Raw genomic sequence first — 16058 nt, 5'->3', positions numbered from 1 at the left:
TGTTTTTCTTACTTTAAATATTAATAATTGGGGAGGGATTCTTTTTTATTCAGTTTAGTTGCTCAGTCGTGTCTGACTCTTGATTACTTAAAATATTGCATCTTCTGGCACAAAGCGCAAGGCCAGTTATCACTTTTTCTCTTTTCTTTTTTCAACTGGCACATAATCTAAGAGAAGCCTCAAGGTGCAAATGATCTGCAGTCTATTTAACATCATGGTTATTTATCTTTATGAGACCTCACTGTTGTTCCTCACCCTAAATTATAGGGACATTCTTGGCTCCACTTCCCACCCTTCCGCAAACCTTCAAATACTGTTCCTATCTATATTTCCAAATAATCTTCAATACTTTGTCAAACATTCAACATTGAATAGATGGCATCTTGGACCAAGGCAAGGATCTATAGAACTGAGTAATTTAACCCAGAGCTGTGACCCCAATTCTCTCCTAGGGGCAGTGCCACATGTTTTATCAGGATTGCAAAGGTAAAATTCTCAGATGGCAACATTTCACAAAGATTGAGTCCTTTGGGTTACTAGTCCTTTGTACTAGTGTTGAAACACCTAGGTTTCTATATAGTTTTTATAGCTTTACTTAGCTATTTGTGCCAGAATTATAAAATGGTCCATCATTTTGCAAAGACTTAATTAACATCCTCTTTTCTTCTTTTCAATGGCCCTCTCCTAATCTTTGTCACTCTACTTTTGCCTTTGTCTCAGTAGGAGCTAAGTTCTTAAGACTTCTGGTTCCTCCAACATGGAAAAATTCCCTGGGAATTTTTATGTAAACAAACTTTGTTAAGTTGCTGCCATTTAAGGTCGAAATTTCCCCAGCCTTACCAAAAAAACAATTTAAAGTAATAACAACTGCCCCTGGACTAGCAATAATAATCCCTTATAGTTTTAAATTACAGTTTTTATACCACTCTAATTTATGTCAAGCAAAAGAATAAAGTACTAAACAAATGTAAGATTATATTTGTATTGAAGATGCCCCTTTTTTTAACTGTTAAAAATTCCACTTCAACTTTGAGGTTGGGTATAGATATCAATGCAGCAAAATGCTCCCCTATTCCACAACACAGCTAATTAACCCCTTCTTTACACCTCCCATGTTTCTCCTTATACAACTTTAACGGCCTATTCCATGACATTGAAGCTATTTTCACACATATCTTCACTAAATGTTCCTTAAAAAGGGAAAGACTCTCCATCTCCATATCATGGTCCAATTCTTAGGAACTCAAAATGCGTTGTTGAAGTGAGCTATCCAGAACACTATAAAGTTATTCCTTTTTAAAAACAAACTGAGCCTCAAAAAGCTGAAGGGATCTTGCCAAAGTCACAGATCTTGTTAAGAGAAAGAACTTGAAACCAGATACCTACAGTTTCAGGGTCCATGCACTGATCTTGTCTGGTTGCTTCAGTCGTGTCCGACTCTTTGCGACCCCATAGACTATAGCCTGCCAGGCTCCTCTGTCCATGGAATTCCCCAGGCAAGAATACTGGAGTGGGTTGCCATATATTACATGCCTGTTTTGGGGAACTCTTTTCACAGAATGATCCCTGAAAGTTCAAAGCAACTTAGCTATGCTCATTTTGTTAATTTAATCCAAGGAATTAAAAAAAAAAAAACTTTGTTTTTAAGAAACAAAATTCTACATTTTTTTCATGGACAAAAGTTGTTTATGTCCACAAACTAATAAGGAAGAGGAAAGGGGAAAGGAGAAAAAAACAAAGGAAAGAGAAAAGAAAGAAAAGGTAGGAAGGAAGGGAGGGGACAGATGGAAAAAAAGCCTGAGCAAAAGCATTCCAAATTAATTTATATCATCAATTTATGTCATCAAACTGAGTTTCAACCTGTCTTTCCAATTTTATTTACCATCACTACCTCCTACTCATTCTGTGCTCCAGTTAATTGGTCTAGTTGTGACAATACTAAGGATAAGCAACTAAAAACAAATTGATTCTTCTATTGATCTTATATCTTGCAACCTTGCTAAATTCACTTATTACTTCTGGTAACTTTTTATAGATTCTATTACATGATCATCTGTGAATGAAGAGAGCTTTGTTTCTTCCTTTCCAGTCTAGATTTTTGTTTCTTGTTTTCTTGCCTTACTGCACCAGCTAAAACCTCCAATACAATGCTGTGTAGACATAGCAAGCATATATTTGTACTTTTTTTTTTAACAACAAAATGATTGAGTGTTTTTCAGGTACCGCATAAATTCCACACCAGTTAAAGGTAAGAATCAGTCTCCATCCTAAGGATGTCATGACCTGGTGGAGAAGTTCTCTCTACTGAAAAACAAATAAAGCTGGAAAGATAAGGCCAGAACAGGTCCTTGAATAATAAAAGTAACCACAGCAGTAATAGAAGCCTCATTACTTACAGAAGGACTACAACGGCCCAGGCACTGTTGAAAGATCCAGGTATGTATTAATTCATTTGACTCTTCCATCTTATCCCCATTTTAGTTAGGGAATAAGAGACACAGGAAAATAAGTAACTCATGTCTCTACAGAAGGTGTTCTCAAGTGTTGGACTAAATTGCCCTCAGTTACCATGTCTTCATTAATAGGTATTGAGTGTCCACTCTTTGCTAATTACTATGTCACTTTCAATTAATTTGACTATCACAATTATCTTGTCTTATAAAGGAACTGAGCTTCAGAGAGTTTAAGTGACCTGTCCAAGGTCACCCAACTAGCACAAGACTCAAACCAAAGCATCCTGACTCCAGATTCAATACTTTTTTTCTACCACTCCCTGATTCCTCTTCAAATAGTTAATATTTATATAGCACTTTGCAGTTTACAAAAATTGTGATCACATTTATGCCTTCACTGCCACTTAAAGGAGTTGAGATTTTATTCACTAGGCAAAGGAGAACCTTTCTCTGCTTTTGAGGGGAGGGAAAATGTGAAAGGTAGAAGAGGGATTTGGGGAAGATGAGCACAGAACTCTGCTAGATGGGTTCGCCAGGGCACATATGCAAGCACAGGGTTAGGAGGCTCCCACCTCTCAGGACCCTCTACACTCACCTCTGAACCTGTGAGTCCCTCCCTTCAAACTCATTTGCCAGTTGGAAGAAGTCCTGCTTTAAATAATGTGCCTGGAGGGAACCTCCAGAAGAGCAGAGATAATAAAAGTATTTCTTATGTCACTTCTCCCTGCATTTAACTTTGGAAGAGTATTTTTGTTAACTGGGAAGAGCACACCAAGGAACCATTATCACTGATACAAGAAGAAAACGGATGGTAGGTTTCCTCAGCCACATCCTGTCAGTGTCAACAATTTAACTAAACATATAATAGTCATAACCTCATCAGTGTTAAATTTTCTAGGTTTCTGGCACATATCTCTTCATCTCCCTCATTAAGTTTATAGAGTGTTCTCTGGTACATTTGCTCAGTATGAAAATTTCAGTTTCGACTGGCACATATTGGAGTCAAACAGGGGAATGATTTTTTCTGCCTTAAGTAGTTAGCAGAATACGAGAGCATATGAAATGGACCAATGCCCACAGCCAGGTATTTGGCCAGTAATTGCAGATGGGTTTGACCCCATCCATCACAATCCCACCCTGCTTACTAGGGATGGGTCCAACACAGAGAGACTAACCAAAGCCCGAAATATGAAGAGTTACTCTGATTTCAATATCTCCCTTGATTCACACCTTGCATCACTATTCCCTACTTAGGGACTCACCTCATTCAGAACTGGAGTCCCAAGGTCCTCATTATTATGCCTGCTTTAGGATGGTTGCTCCAAACAAACTCCCTAAACCCAAATCTATCCCGATCCTCTTGCACTCAACCTAAATTTGACGATCTAGTATTCTGTGCTCAACTATGTCAGATGAAAATGACTGTTAAAAAAAAAAAATTTTTCAGGCAACTACTTAAGTGACAGTAAGCTTGATATGACTTCTTTCCCAGGGGCTCCTGTATTTTAAAAAGAAGTACACAGAATCAGGTATATTTTGAACTACAGAATAAGTTCAGCCATGGAGAGAGGGTTCTGAACAGCTTCAGGGGAGGCCTTTTTCCAGAATCCATCAAATGTCTTTTGAGAAACAGCTAACCCTATCAGACCTCAGTTTCCTCTTGTCATTTAGGAATATAATAACTGAATTATTGTGGGGAATGATCACGTTGGTTCATAACTATCATAAACCTCTCAGAAAGCAATACAGTACTATACACAAGTGAGAGCTTTCTAAAGACCTTTGCACTTCGTCCTTTGTATAGGTGACACACTTGACCTCACTCCGTGGAGTCAAAAGAGACTGGAAACCACCTGGGTAATGAATCTATCTTTCAGCTAGACAAGAGTATAACTTGTGCCTACACTACTTCCTGGGTTCAAATCCAGATTCTCCTATCTCACGTTTCTCAACTACCCACAAAAATAGAGCCCCTGTTTCTCGGGTGCCACCTTTAACACCGGCAGCAGACGCCTTCTGGAACCTGCTCACGAGGTTGCCATACCAACAATGATGAACCAAGGCAGTTTGTGGACCAACTCAAGGTCAACAAGATGCTCTTGGTCCTGAAACAAATAACTGAACCAAGGATGTAATCCATGAAGAAAGATCAAACTTCTACTGTCTTACTTTGAATTAGAGTTCCATTCCCAACCATAACAAACCTTTGTATTTTTATCCAAAATGGATCCTCACAGACCTACACCCGCTGCTGTCTTTTAACCAAGACATAGTAGTTGTTGTTCAGCTGCTCAGTCGTGTCCGACTCTTTGTGACCCCCAAAACTGCAGCACGCCAGGCTTCCCTGTCCTTCACCATCTCCCAACGTTTGCTCAAACTCGCGTCCATTGAGTCGGGGATGCCATCCAGCCATTTGATCCTCTGTTGGACATCAGTGCAGTCTAAACCTTCTTTCACTACTTTTCATTCTCAGGTTCCTTAGTGCATTAGAAGTCTATCTGTTTATCTATGAAAGTAGTAAGTTCTAGGTTTTGGGGGACCTTAAATTATGGGAAAATGATCTCAAAATTCCTGATCAAAGTGTTACAGAAGGATCTGAAGAATATCCTGGGACATTCTCTTTGTTTACAAGACAAGGAACTGAGGCCTGAGCTTAAAGTCACATGCTGCAGTTGCAAGGAAGATATGAAATTCAGGTCTAATGCATATATATCCATTCTACCATACGGCATCCTTCCCCTCTGCTGCCATGCCATCAGCACTAATGGAACCACCCATCCTGCCACTGTTCCCTAGGAGTTAATGAAGGTCTTACATCCCCACTAACCTTTTAAACTTCTACTTTCCCTTCCATGGGTCTTCTCATATTTCCTCCTCAGCTTCCTGGTCAGCGCTGGGAACTAACGGACCTGTCCTCAACAGTTTTGCAATGACCAATGGAATGGATGAATACCTGACTGCACAAGTCCTTATCACCAGCACTGCTGTGGTCTATTGGCTGAGATGCCAATGTTTTCTCTCATAAAATACAACCACCATGACTCTAGGGGAATGAGGGTGTGGAGGACAACTTCTACAGCTAGCCAGCTCCATAGGTCATTTGCTGCATGTTCTGTGGCTCATGGCTTCCCTGATGGCTCAGACTGTAAAGAATCTGCCTGCAATGCAAGAGACCCAGGTTCAATCCCTGGGTTTGGAAGATCCCCTGGAGAAGGAAATGGCAACCCACTCCAGTATTCTTGCCTGGAGAATTCCATGGATAGAGAAGCCTTGCAGTCCACAGTCCATGGGATCGCGAAGAGTTGGATACAACTAAGCAACTAACTTGGACTGCGAGGAGATCCAACCAGTCCATTCTAAAGGAGATCAATCCTGGGTATTCATTGGAAGGACTGATGCTAAAGCTGAAACTCCAATACTTTGGCCACCTCATGCGACAAGTTGACTCACTGGAAAAGAGTCTGATGCTAGGAAGGATTGAGGGTGGGAGGAAACGGGGACGACAGACAATGAGATGGCTGGATGGCATCACGGACTCGATGGACATGAGTTTGAGTGAACTCCGGGAGTTGGTGATGGACAGGGATGCCTGGCATGCTGTGATTCATGGGGTCGCAAAGAGTCGGACACAACTGAGCGAATGAACTGAACTGAACTGAACTGAAGCAACTAACACACTGTGGCCCATGGTCACATGAGCCAGTGTGCAGGAACTGAAAGAGGCAAAATGAGCCCTCACCCTGGGGATGGGAGGAATGCTGCCCCTAGCCAACCATCTCTGCCGTGGGAGGTTGATGACAGATGCAGAGCACACAACTCTGGCTGGATGCCAAACATCTGGACTCAAAATCAAGCAACCATGTAATTCCAATCAAAGAAAATGTAATCAACAAATATTTCCAGTGCCTACTATGTGCATCTAGACTGCTGTGGTTAAAATGAAAGACATTAAATCCTACTCAAGCCCCAAATTCCACTGTTCTCTGTTCCAGATGCCTGATACTGTATTAATCAAACATTCACGTTTTGAATCAAGCACCTGTTGGTATATGTTGATGTGCAGGCAAAACCAAAAGTTTGGAATTATTTCTCATCCCCTTTAGTGGTACCCTTGTCAAGCTCCTTAGATGGAGGCTGAGAAGAATTTACCCCAAACCCCCTACCATTTCTAGAACTTCTATGCCTTGCTGTCTACTGCTCCATCAGAATGCAGCAGGGCTAGGAGGGCCACGCTTCCTCCCACTTTTCCAGGGAGATATTCAGGTGAGAACACCACCAGAGGCAATACCTTTCTGAAATCAGTGTTCAGTTGCCTCTAGGCTCACACAGACTCAATGCCATGAGGGAACCCTGTGCATAATTTGGCATCTGTAGTGCTCTAAGAACAAAGGATATAATATCCCTTTGTTTCTGGACATCCTAAAGTGACAATGACATCTTGGTTGACAATTATGATTCCATATTATTTTGTAAATCAAGTTATTTCTGAAAAAACTTAAAAGAGGTGAATGAACATTCAGTTGCTTTATATCTGGCATTTCTCCCAGGAGGACTGCCAGAGCTTTTACTGATAATCCCACCAAGCATTGTGGTCATGAAATGAACCAAGTCTAGGGATTTGCTTCCAGCTTGCTTTAGGCCTTTCACTGTTCTCACTCTTCAATAAGAAGAAACAGCTACTGAGGTAAAGGTGGGAGCACCTTTCCATATGTGATAGTGGTCTCTGATTTGTCGAAGTTTCCTAGCTGTTGTCAGGCAGGCTCTGCACACACTTCAAATAATGGCATGATCGTGCTTGTCTTTCCTATTTCCACAATGGCCGCTAAGTCTCTCAAAGTCACCTGAGGTCTGACACCTCAGGACACCGAGCACAAGGATGTGCACAGTAATCATGATATGATGTTTACAGACAGGGAAATAGCGGACCACTAAGGCCAGACCTACTTGTAACCTTCCTGCAGGAGATGGAGGTGGGGAACTCGGGAAATCTGGGTCTCCACACCCGAGGCGTTGTGGCTACCTCCTCAGAAGTGTGAAATGGAGGACCCTCTGGTCATTTACAGTTTACACCTCTGCTGCCCACCACAGAGGGTGGTTTCTGCAGCCAGTCTGCTCAGGGAGCCACTGGGCTTCCTCACTGTCCATGCTCAGCTAGTCAAGGGAAAGAACATTAAGGGTGCTTTCCTCACAGGCCTGAACAACATAGAAGAAAGTTTAAAAGTTCCATATCTGTTGGGGCAATGCTGTTCTAGACAGTGCTTTGGATGATTTCAAAGAAGCCATCCTGCTGAGTAGATGTACCTACAGTCAGGGTGTGGTGAGTAGAGCCTATGCCAGATTTTGATCCTGCTGCCTTGCTCCCTTGGTTTATAGAAAGCCTGTAGTACTTTCTCATCCTTAAACTCAGGACCTAGATCACGTTTTGAATAGTCTATCCTCTGTACTCTGAGTCCCACTCTGATGTCCCTAACTCTACAAAACCCCTTTGGTTCTATTCAAGAAGAAAGTTCGCAAGACAGCTTCCTCAAAAACAAGTTTCAACTCAAAAGTCTAAGCTCCTTGTATACTCTCAATCCCACCCCCAGCACAGTGATGACCTCACAGATGAGAGAGAGGCTGTAAGAGGTGGGGAGGGTATCCATACCTCCCCGTCTCCTTTACATCCTGCCAATACTCTGTACTCTCAGCCTTGTTCTATCTTTCTCATTTGACTCTATTTCACTAGCTCTCCACTGACTTAACTTCTTTATTACCAACCTGATGCATGTGCCCAGAATGGAGGGACAGAAATTCCAAAGTCACCACTTATCCCCCCAATGCCAACTCCCTTATGGAATTTTGTGACCCAAAGATGACCCTGGCCTACATACTGGATTTTTTTTTCTTTTTTTTTTACCATAAAAGGACTACTTCTGCAAAGAATTTTGAAGTTGTCATTTTCATTTTAAAAATAAGATGATAAAACACACACACACAAGCCATTATTTGTAAAATGACTGCAGATGATGAAGAGGAATGCATATCAATACATACATATGCATACAGATGAGTGAGTGAGCACATGTGTATGTATGTATCTACACTTGGGGGCCAGAATGAGCCTCTCGGATGAAGAGAGTGACTGAATACTAAGGAAAATGACAGGAATCAAGAGTGTTTTCAAATTTCTTCTAGTTTTTCCTTCCACCAGTCCCTCCAAATTAAAAAAAAAAGTTTTTGTGGGAATTCCATTTAAATTTGATATCTAAATGAACTTCAAAGCAGTCACATGTGTGACAGAAACACAGGGGTTACAAGGCAGGGTCTCACTGTGGTATGAGAATGATTGCTAGCTAGAAAGGGAGATTTTCTAGTTCTCTCTGGTATTGCTTAGCTAAATAAACTCTGACACCTCTGCGCCTTGATGCTTTATATCTTAGATTCTTTCCAGGGCTTACTAGTGTTCTGTGGTTAAATTATTTAAAAATTACGTGGATATTTGGAATAATGATTACCATGTCTATGACGACCACCACTGCCACCACCATTGTCATCCTGACTTCTCTTCTTTCTAGACCAATCTGCAAGTGCCTAGTTATACCTGTACCTTAAATAAACAAATAATAGATTTCCTCATTTTGCAAGGAAGACTACAGACAGAATTTTCAGTGACTCTACCACTATATCTGGGTAGTGCCAAGTTCAGACTTCATGAGAGCCAAAGAGCCCAGTGCAACACTATCTCAAATGCTAATGATGGAAGACCCTTCTAACTGGGCTTCCAAAGCAGCTGTCAAAGGGAATAATGGAAATTCCAAGAAAATTTGATCTTCAGAGAGCTTGGACTCTGCTTATGATTATGAGTTTGGGCCAGGTTCAGACTTTTCAAATGCTACTCCAAATACTCCCTAACCCAGGAATTTGGGGCTACCCAAATGCTAACTCAGTGTCCCTTCCTGTCACAATCAGCGTTCATGCAATTCTTTACTCTGTAAGCAGCTTATGAAGTTGGATGTGTCATTCCTCCACTACACAAAAAAATTAGACTCAGCTCCTCAACCCAAAGATATCTTGGGTAAGTTCATCTTCTTCTATTTTTTTAAAATATAGGATGCTTCAAGAATTTGCACATCATCCTTGGGCAAAAACCATGATAATCTTTTCTGTGTCATTCCAATTTTACTACATGTATCGTTGAAGCAAGCATGGGAAGGTCTTTCTGAGAGATGGAATGGTTAGTGGTAAAAATCACAAGTTTTAGAATCACACAGGCCAGCATAACTCTAAAAATCTCAGTTAAGAGAAGGTAGCATCTGAGAATTACCTGCGTGTGTTCTGTGTAGGGATTTTTCATCCCTTACCTCATCAGATACAGTTGTTGGCACAAAGCATGCACTCAATAAATATTTATTGAACTAAATTATCTATCCTCAAATTGAACAAATTTACTTTCACTTAAAGTGGGCTCTACAATCTCTTGGCAACCTGATTTTATGTTCCCTGCAGTTTCTTTAAGGATGAGTTCTGGGTTTGGGATATTGATGTCTTTGTCCCACCTCATCCATTAAGTCTTCTCTGACAACTCTAGTCTATCTACTCTCCTTTTTCTGACTCGCTGTTGTACTTATTCCAGGTTCCAGTCACTTTGGCACACATGTGATATCTTATCTTGCCATGGAAAATGTGTTTCATAAACACATCATCCTTACCAGGAGCCTATAAGTTCCTAGAGGGCAAAGGCCATATTTGGTATTTATTTTGTACGTCCCATGGCACACAATGCAATATAGAGCCCACAGCAGACTCTGGAAAAGGACCATTAAATTGAGTTGAATTTTAAGGACAGTTCTCCACTGCCGGTGGAGACTTTCTATCAGAGAAGTATTGAAAGGCAGGATTGGCTATATTCATAGTTCATTTCACCAAGCTAAGCCCATAAGTCTGTACAGTTGATGTGCTAGTTAGGAAACAAAGGGTCAAAAAGCAGCTGCTTACTTTCAACAAAGAAGAGATCGTATTTCAGCCATGGATTGCAGGATTTCTCGTGTCAGTCACTCTTGACTCTTGGCCAAACCCTTTGGTGTTATCAGGAATAAAAAGCAACCCAGAGATATGTCAAGTATCAATTTCCACTTACTTTCTTGCAACACATTTCTGCCACTTGGGAAAACTCCCAAGGGATCTGTTGCCCCTTATCTGCTTAGATCGGGTTTATCTTTCAGTCAAGCAGGTACCACTCGGCAATGCCCTGTTTAGCCTCAATATTACTGTGTCCTCCTCTGACACTCGGGTTCTCTTGAGAAGTCTTCACTATTGGCTTACTCTGTCATCAGAGACCTGGCCCCAGTACGAAAGGCCTGCTATTATACCCTGAACCATAAGTGTCAGGGGAGAACGGGGATAATGCCAATCGCTATGGTGACCTATTGTCACTAAGGTTTCCCAAGACTTAATTTGCGTTGAGATGTTGAATGCAGGAACAAAGCCTCATGCAGGGCTTGTGTGTCTTCAGCTCTAGCTAAGCAGGGAAGAAACAAGAGAGTCTCTAAAAGTCTTCATTTTGATACTCAAAACACAGAATAACGTTTCTACCCTCTCCATCACAGAAGACAGGCCACAGACTAATTGAAAAAATCTTTGGTACTAGGGATGTTAAAACTGAGGATCTGCACAAAACCAGAAATCACATGTCCCCTTTATTACAAAGTAATGGAACAGAATTTGGAAAAACCATGAAACATCTCTGGGTCCATAAATCAGCCCAGTTAGAGGGAAACGCAAATGGCCAGCACCTGGAATGAGCCTTGGTCTGGAGCAGGAGAGCAGCCTAAAGCCCTGAACTGGGGGGCCAAGGCTCCAGACTGTGCACTGTGATTAATGACTTGAGTGAAAGGTCTCAGTTGAAGCTGAACAATTAACTTGTTCTCTCCACATCTCAGATCTCTCCACAGCATAACTATGTCTTCCCTGATTGTTCCTATTTACCAAAATGCAAGCCAGTCTGGGAAGCTTCGAACATGTCATCATCAGACTGTTTCTGACAATCGGGAGAGCCCTGGTGTTTGTCAGGACTACTTTCGTCAAATCATCTGTTTCGACTCTGCATGCAAGCCTCAACCTTTCAGTTGCTTTTCAAGTTTAAGAACCATCCAAATGAGGCAATGGCATTGGCCTCGATCCGTTAAAAAAAAAAAAAAAAAAAGTCCAGAGCTCAGAGGATTGCAAATGGACAGCATATGGCCTGGCTTGTTTCTGGTCACTCCCCAAAAAGGTCTTAGGGAATTGAATGTCCATGAGATTAATGGTTCCCTCCTGTCTTGCCTTTATCCTCTGGAATAGGTTTCTCTAATCTCTTTCAGATCCTCTAAAGCATTTACATTAAACCAATCACTCCTCCTGAATCTACAAGAGAGATTCTGATAAGACCTGTTAGAACCAAGGAAGTCTCCAAACCTCTCCCTGTTTCTTCTGGAGTAAATCTGTAGATGGGAAAGAAAAGCAGGTGACCCCAGAATCTGATTCTGAATGTGTTAATACAAGTACCTAGGAGGGGTACCCCCACAGAATCCAGTTTCCTCATTTGACCTTCCAAAACCACTATCCTATAGAGGTATGGTCCTCAGGTACCACTTTAGATGAGGTTAGCAAAGCAATCCTTCTAGCATGACACCCCTGAGCAGTCAGGCCTGGTGAATCCTATTTCTGCTACTCAGTGAGTAACCTCCAAGAGTTCTGAGTCTCTGAGCCCTTGTTGGTCTCATCTGTGAAACTGGCATGATACAAAGAGCTGCCATGTAGGGTTTTAGTGAGGTTGGTGAGATAATGCTATCCAGGACCTAGCACAGTACCTAAACATGGCAGTTGAATAAAATGGAAGCTATAGAAAAGCTTATCACTAATCAGATCAGCTCATACTGAGTAAAGGAGCTGGAGATGATGAGACACAAATAATCACAGCTTGGAATGTGAATATGAAATTCAGGTCAAAGTGGTAACCCCAAAGAGACGAGGATACTAAAAGGTACTGATGAGGAATATCTACCTTCTTGGCCTGACTCAATTTATGCAGCCTCTGGCTTGGCTTTTTCCCATGAATGAAAAAATTCTAATTTTAAAATACATACAACATTAAGAAGGAATGAACAGATGTCCAGACTGGGATAATTAGAATATTCTCCCTGAAATCCCTAGTCCAAAGGAAGAGCAAGGCCTCCTGCATGGCTAGTGTGGCTGTCCCAGAGTCAAGCTTGGAGCTGCATCATTCATTCCACATTTCCTACATTTTCTTGCCGACCCCTGACACATCACATTCTTTGCATCAATAAGGACTGGTGCCAGAACACACTAAATTGCCTTTGACTACATTTAACTGATCTAGTATTTTTTTACGATTCTTTCTTGTTGCACCATTTTTCACTTTTGACTTTACAATTCTCTGCTGACTTTAAATAAAGCTTTTGCCAGACTACCCAAGGTGGTTTTTAATAGAGATTTAGGGGCTAGGTTGTGTTGTGGTTTGGATTCAGATTCTCCTGCAGCAATAAGGGGAAATTAACTAGGTGGTTTCATCTCAAGTGCCCATTTATACTCAGAATGGACAGAGAGCTTATCTTCTTCCAAGCCTTGTAATCATGACACTACAAAGTGATATTCAAGAAAGAAAAAAAATTAGGTAGCAATAGTTTCCACACCACAAAACCACTACACAGTGTCCCTGTAAACCCAGATGACTGGAATAATATACAGGCAGCAGTGGGATCACTTGCTGAGTGACAGGGAGGAATCTGACCACATTGTGTCCTCTGCCAAAGATGATGCTTGTTTTCCTTAAGATGGGGAACTCAAATGACCCTATAGGAGTTACACGAGCTTGCCTCCTGATACTGCTCCCTCCTCTGTGCTATCCCTGGTCCCCATTGCCTTCTGCCCAGATGAAACACTGGAAGCCAGCAGGTCTTCAGTCACTATGAAAGGCAGCGTGACTGGCAAAGACACCAAGTCAGATATGAAGTCAGTCCCCTAAACTAACATTTGTTTTTTAGAGAAGAATTACCTTGAGTTAATTACCTCTTGAAAATATAAAACTGATAAGTCAGTAAGAGTTTGCTTTTGTCTCATTATTATTATCCAATGCCTGCTCCATTACAAATGAAGAGAAAAAAACATATGTTAAGTATTGAGAACAGCAGCTTTAAAAATATCTGTGTACTCCTCACCAAATTTAGAGATAAATAAATCTCTTGGGTTGTTTTTGTCTTTGCCTTTACCTACCACTGATGGTAAATGCAACTGAATTTGGCTTTTTAATTCCAGTCGTTTTCTTCATAGCTTTGTCACTTCTATAAGGACTCTTAAAATAGTGTTTTAATTTGCATTTTTGAACTTTATATAATGACAGTACACCGTATCATTCAGTGAGTTTTTTCCTCCCAATTTTGTGCATTCATCCATGCTGAATATTACTCAACTTTACTTAATGAACCATTTGGACTGTTTCCAGTTTTCTTGTCTGTTTTTTGTTTTGTTTTCCTACTACAGAAAATGCTATGCATAGAGTTCACACTGATTTGAACATGTATAGTAGCTTTTCCTAGGTTAGAACTTGGAGAGCAGAATTGTTGGATCTTAAGAGTTTGCATATATTCAAATTCACCAGATGATAACAAATTGTTTTGCAAAGCAGATACACTGACTCACACTCCCACAAAAATAACTTGAGTTTCTGTTGCTCTGCAACTTTACAGCAGTTGGTATTACCAGGTTGTTTAAATTTTGCTGAGCCACTGAATACAAAATTTATCCTATAGTTTTAAATTACATTTCCAAATTTAATTTTTTATAATCATTAAGCAATTTTTGGATAGTTTGAGACTTCTTTGTTCAAAATAACCATGAAATGCAGTGTTTGTAAAGGATAGCTGAGATACTATGGCTACAGAGAAAGACACTGTGTACATACATACAGAGGAGTCAATACCGCTCTGTCTATATCTGCCATTCACACTTACAGCTACACAGTCCATGGGCCAAATCTGTCCTGTCACCTACTTTAGAAAACACAGTTTTACTGGGAGACAGCCATGCCTGTTTCCTTACATATTGCCTACAAATACTTTCACTCTACAATGGCAGACAAAGCTGAGCAGTTACAGCAAAGACCATCCGGCCTCCAAAGCCTAAAACACTTACTACAGCAGAAGTTTGCCAACCCATAACTTAGAGCATCTCTATTTGCAGGCACAGACACCTTCGACACCAGACACATTCCCTGGAATCTGTTCCTCCCAAATGCCCCTCCTCAGAAATGGCTTCATCTTCCACAAAAGTACTCAGGCCAAAAACCTGAGTCATCTCACACTCTTCCCTCTCACTCACCACTTAGGAATAGCTAGTGGATACCACTCACATGCTCAACTTTCTCAGCACCATTTCTATGAAGACCTCTTCTCTACAACCACTGCCAATCCTTTGCTCAAGCCTTAGGATGACTTAGGCTACCCCCATCTCATGACCAAGCCCTTTGTGTGCCTCAGTTTCACAGCACTTGTATATCTCATTGCATTTTGTCTGCTGTCTCCACCTAAACTGTAAGTTCCTTAAAAAAATAAAAAGGTACCCTTGTCATTTCTGCACACAGTACAGTTCCTTGCACAGCAAATCCTTCATAATAACTGAATCTCCGACAAACTTCTTAGTCCTCAGAAACCACTGAGGGCCTGATAAGAGAAGGTACTTGTGACTGCCATAACCCTAGTCAGCAGGGTTTGGAAACAGTCCCCACTCTCTTAAATCTCATGGCTGAGAGGACCAGTGAAGAGAGACTCCTTGTCGGTATCATTTAACGTAGTGGTCCTCCAATTGCTGTGTACAGAAGAGTCATCAGAGCTCATTAATAATAACAGAAGTCAGAGTGTCACCCCAGGCTCACTGAATCAGAATCCCTGAAACATGTTGAAACATCTTTACCGTATGAACATTTCCTAGGAGGTTCTTACAGAGGCTTGAAAGGAACGTATCTAATAAGGAAGGCTTCCTGAAAACACTCCCTTAGTTCTACCCTATCCTACCACATTATATGTAAAGGATAGCTAACAATATATGGGACTTCTCCCCAAACCCTTTTGCTTGTGTACTGGAGATTGCCTAAGCTTCCCCTACCCCTCCATTTTCCTCCACTAGCTCAGAAGAAGCCTGATTTGAGGGGATAATTAATCATATCCTTTTCTCAGGACTGAATTCTGGTTTTCATTGAATGGGCTGCATTCCTGGTAAATGATAAGGTCCACTCCCTACATGGAGCGTTTTTACTGCTCAACACACCTAAAATCAAAACTCTCTTGTTATATCCTGGTACCACTCCCTTTTATGTACCATCCCCCCTGATACCTGCCTGCAGGAAGAGGCATGTAAACATTTGTACCATGTATATAAGAATGCTTATTTTAATTTTTACTGCCCTCTTCATTTCCAACATATTACAGATCATTTAATATGTAAAAACAAATGTTAATAGGAGGGTTAGACTAACGACAATACCAATAAGATGCTGTTAGTATTTATTAGAGGTTTTTCTTATTAGGCTTAATTTTTTCCTAAATTGCATATGACCCATTATCATTATGCTTG

The 16058-nt window shown here is 41.0% G+C and overlaps 1 protein-coding gene and 1 non-coding gene across 2 annotated transcripts in view; both read right to left on the bottom strand.

The window, feature by feature from the left end:
* Window positions 1-16058, bottom strand: part of LRMDA (leucine rich melanocyte differentiation associated) — a 1238587-nt gene that overhangs the window by 238589 nt on the left and 983940 nt on the right. The gene's annotated exons all lie outside the window — the stretch shown is intronic.
* Window positions 9533-9637, bottom strand: LOC129556031 (U6 spliceosomal RNA). Its single transcript, XR_008685874.1, has one exon. It is a non-coding gene; the product is annotated as a U6 spliceosomal RNA (small nuclear RNA).

The sequence above is a fragment of the Moschus berezovskii genome, chromosome 12 (assembly GCF_049115385.1).
Source record: "Moschus berezovskii isolate FMDL1 chromosome 12, NW_MosBer_1.0, whole genome shotgun sequence".
Taxonomy (NCBI): domain Eukaryota; kingdom Metazoa; phylum Chordata; class Mammalia; order Artiodactyla; family Moschidae; genus Moschus; species Moschus berezovskii.
The sequence above is the reverse complement of the archived record's forward strand: the minus strand, read 5'-3'. Positions and strand labels throughout refer to the sequence as shown.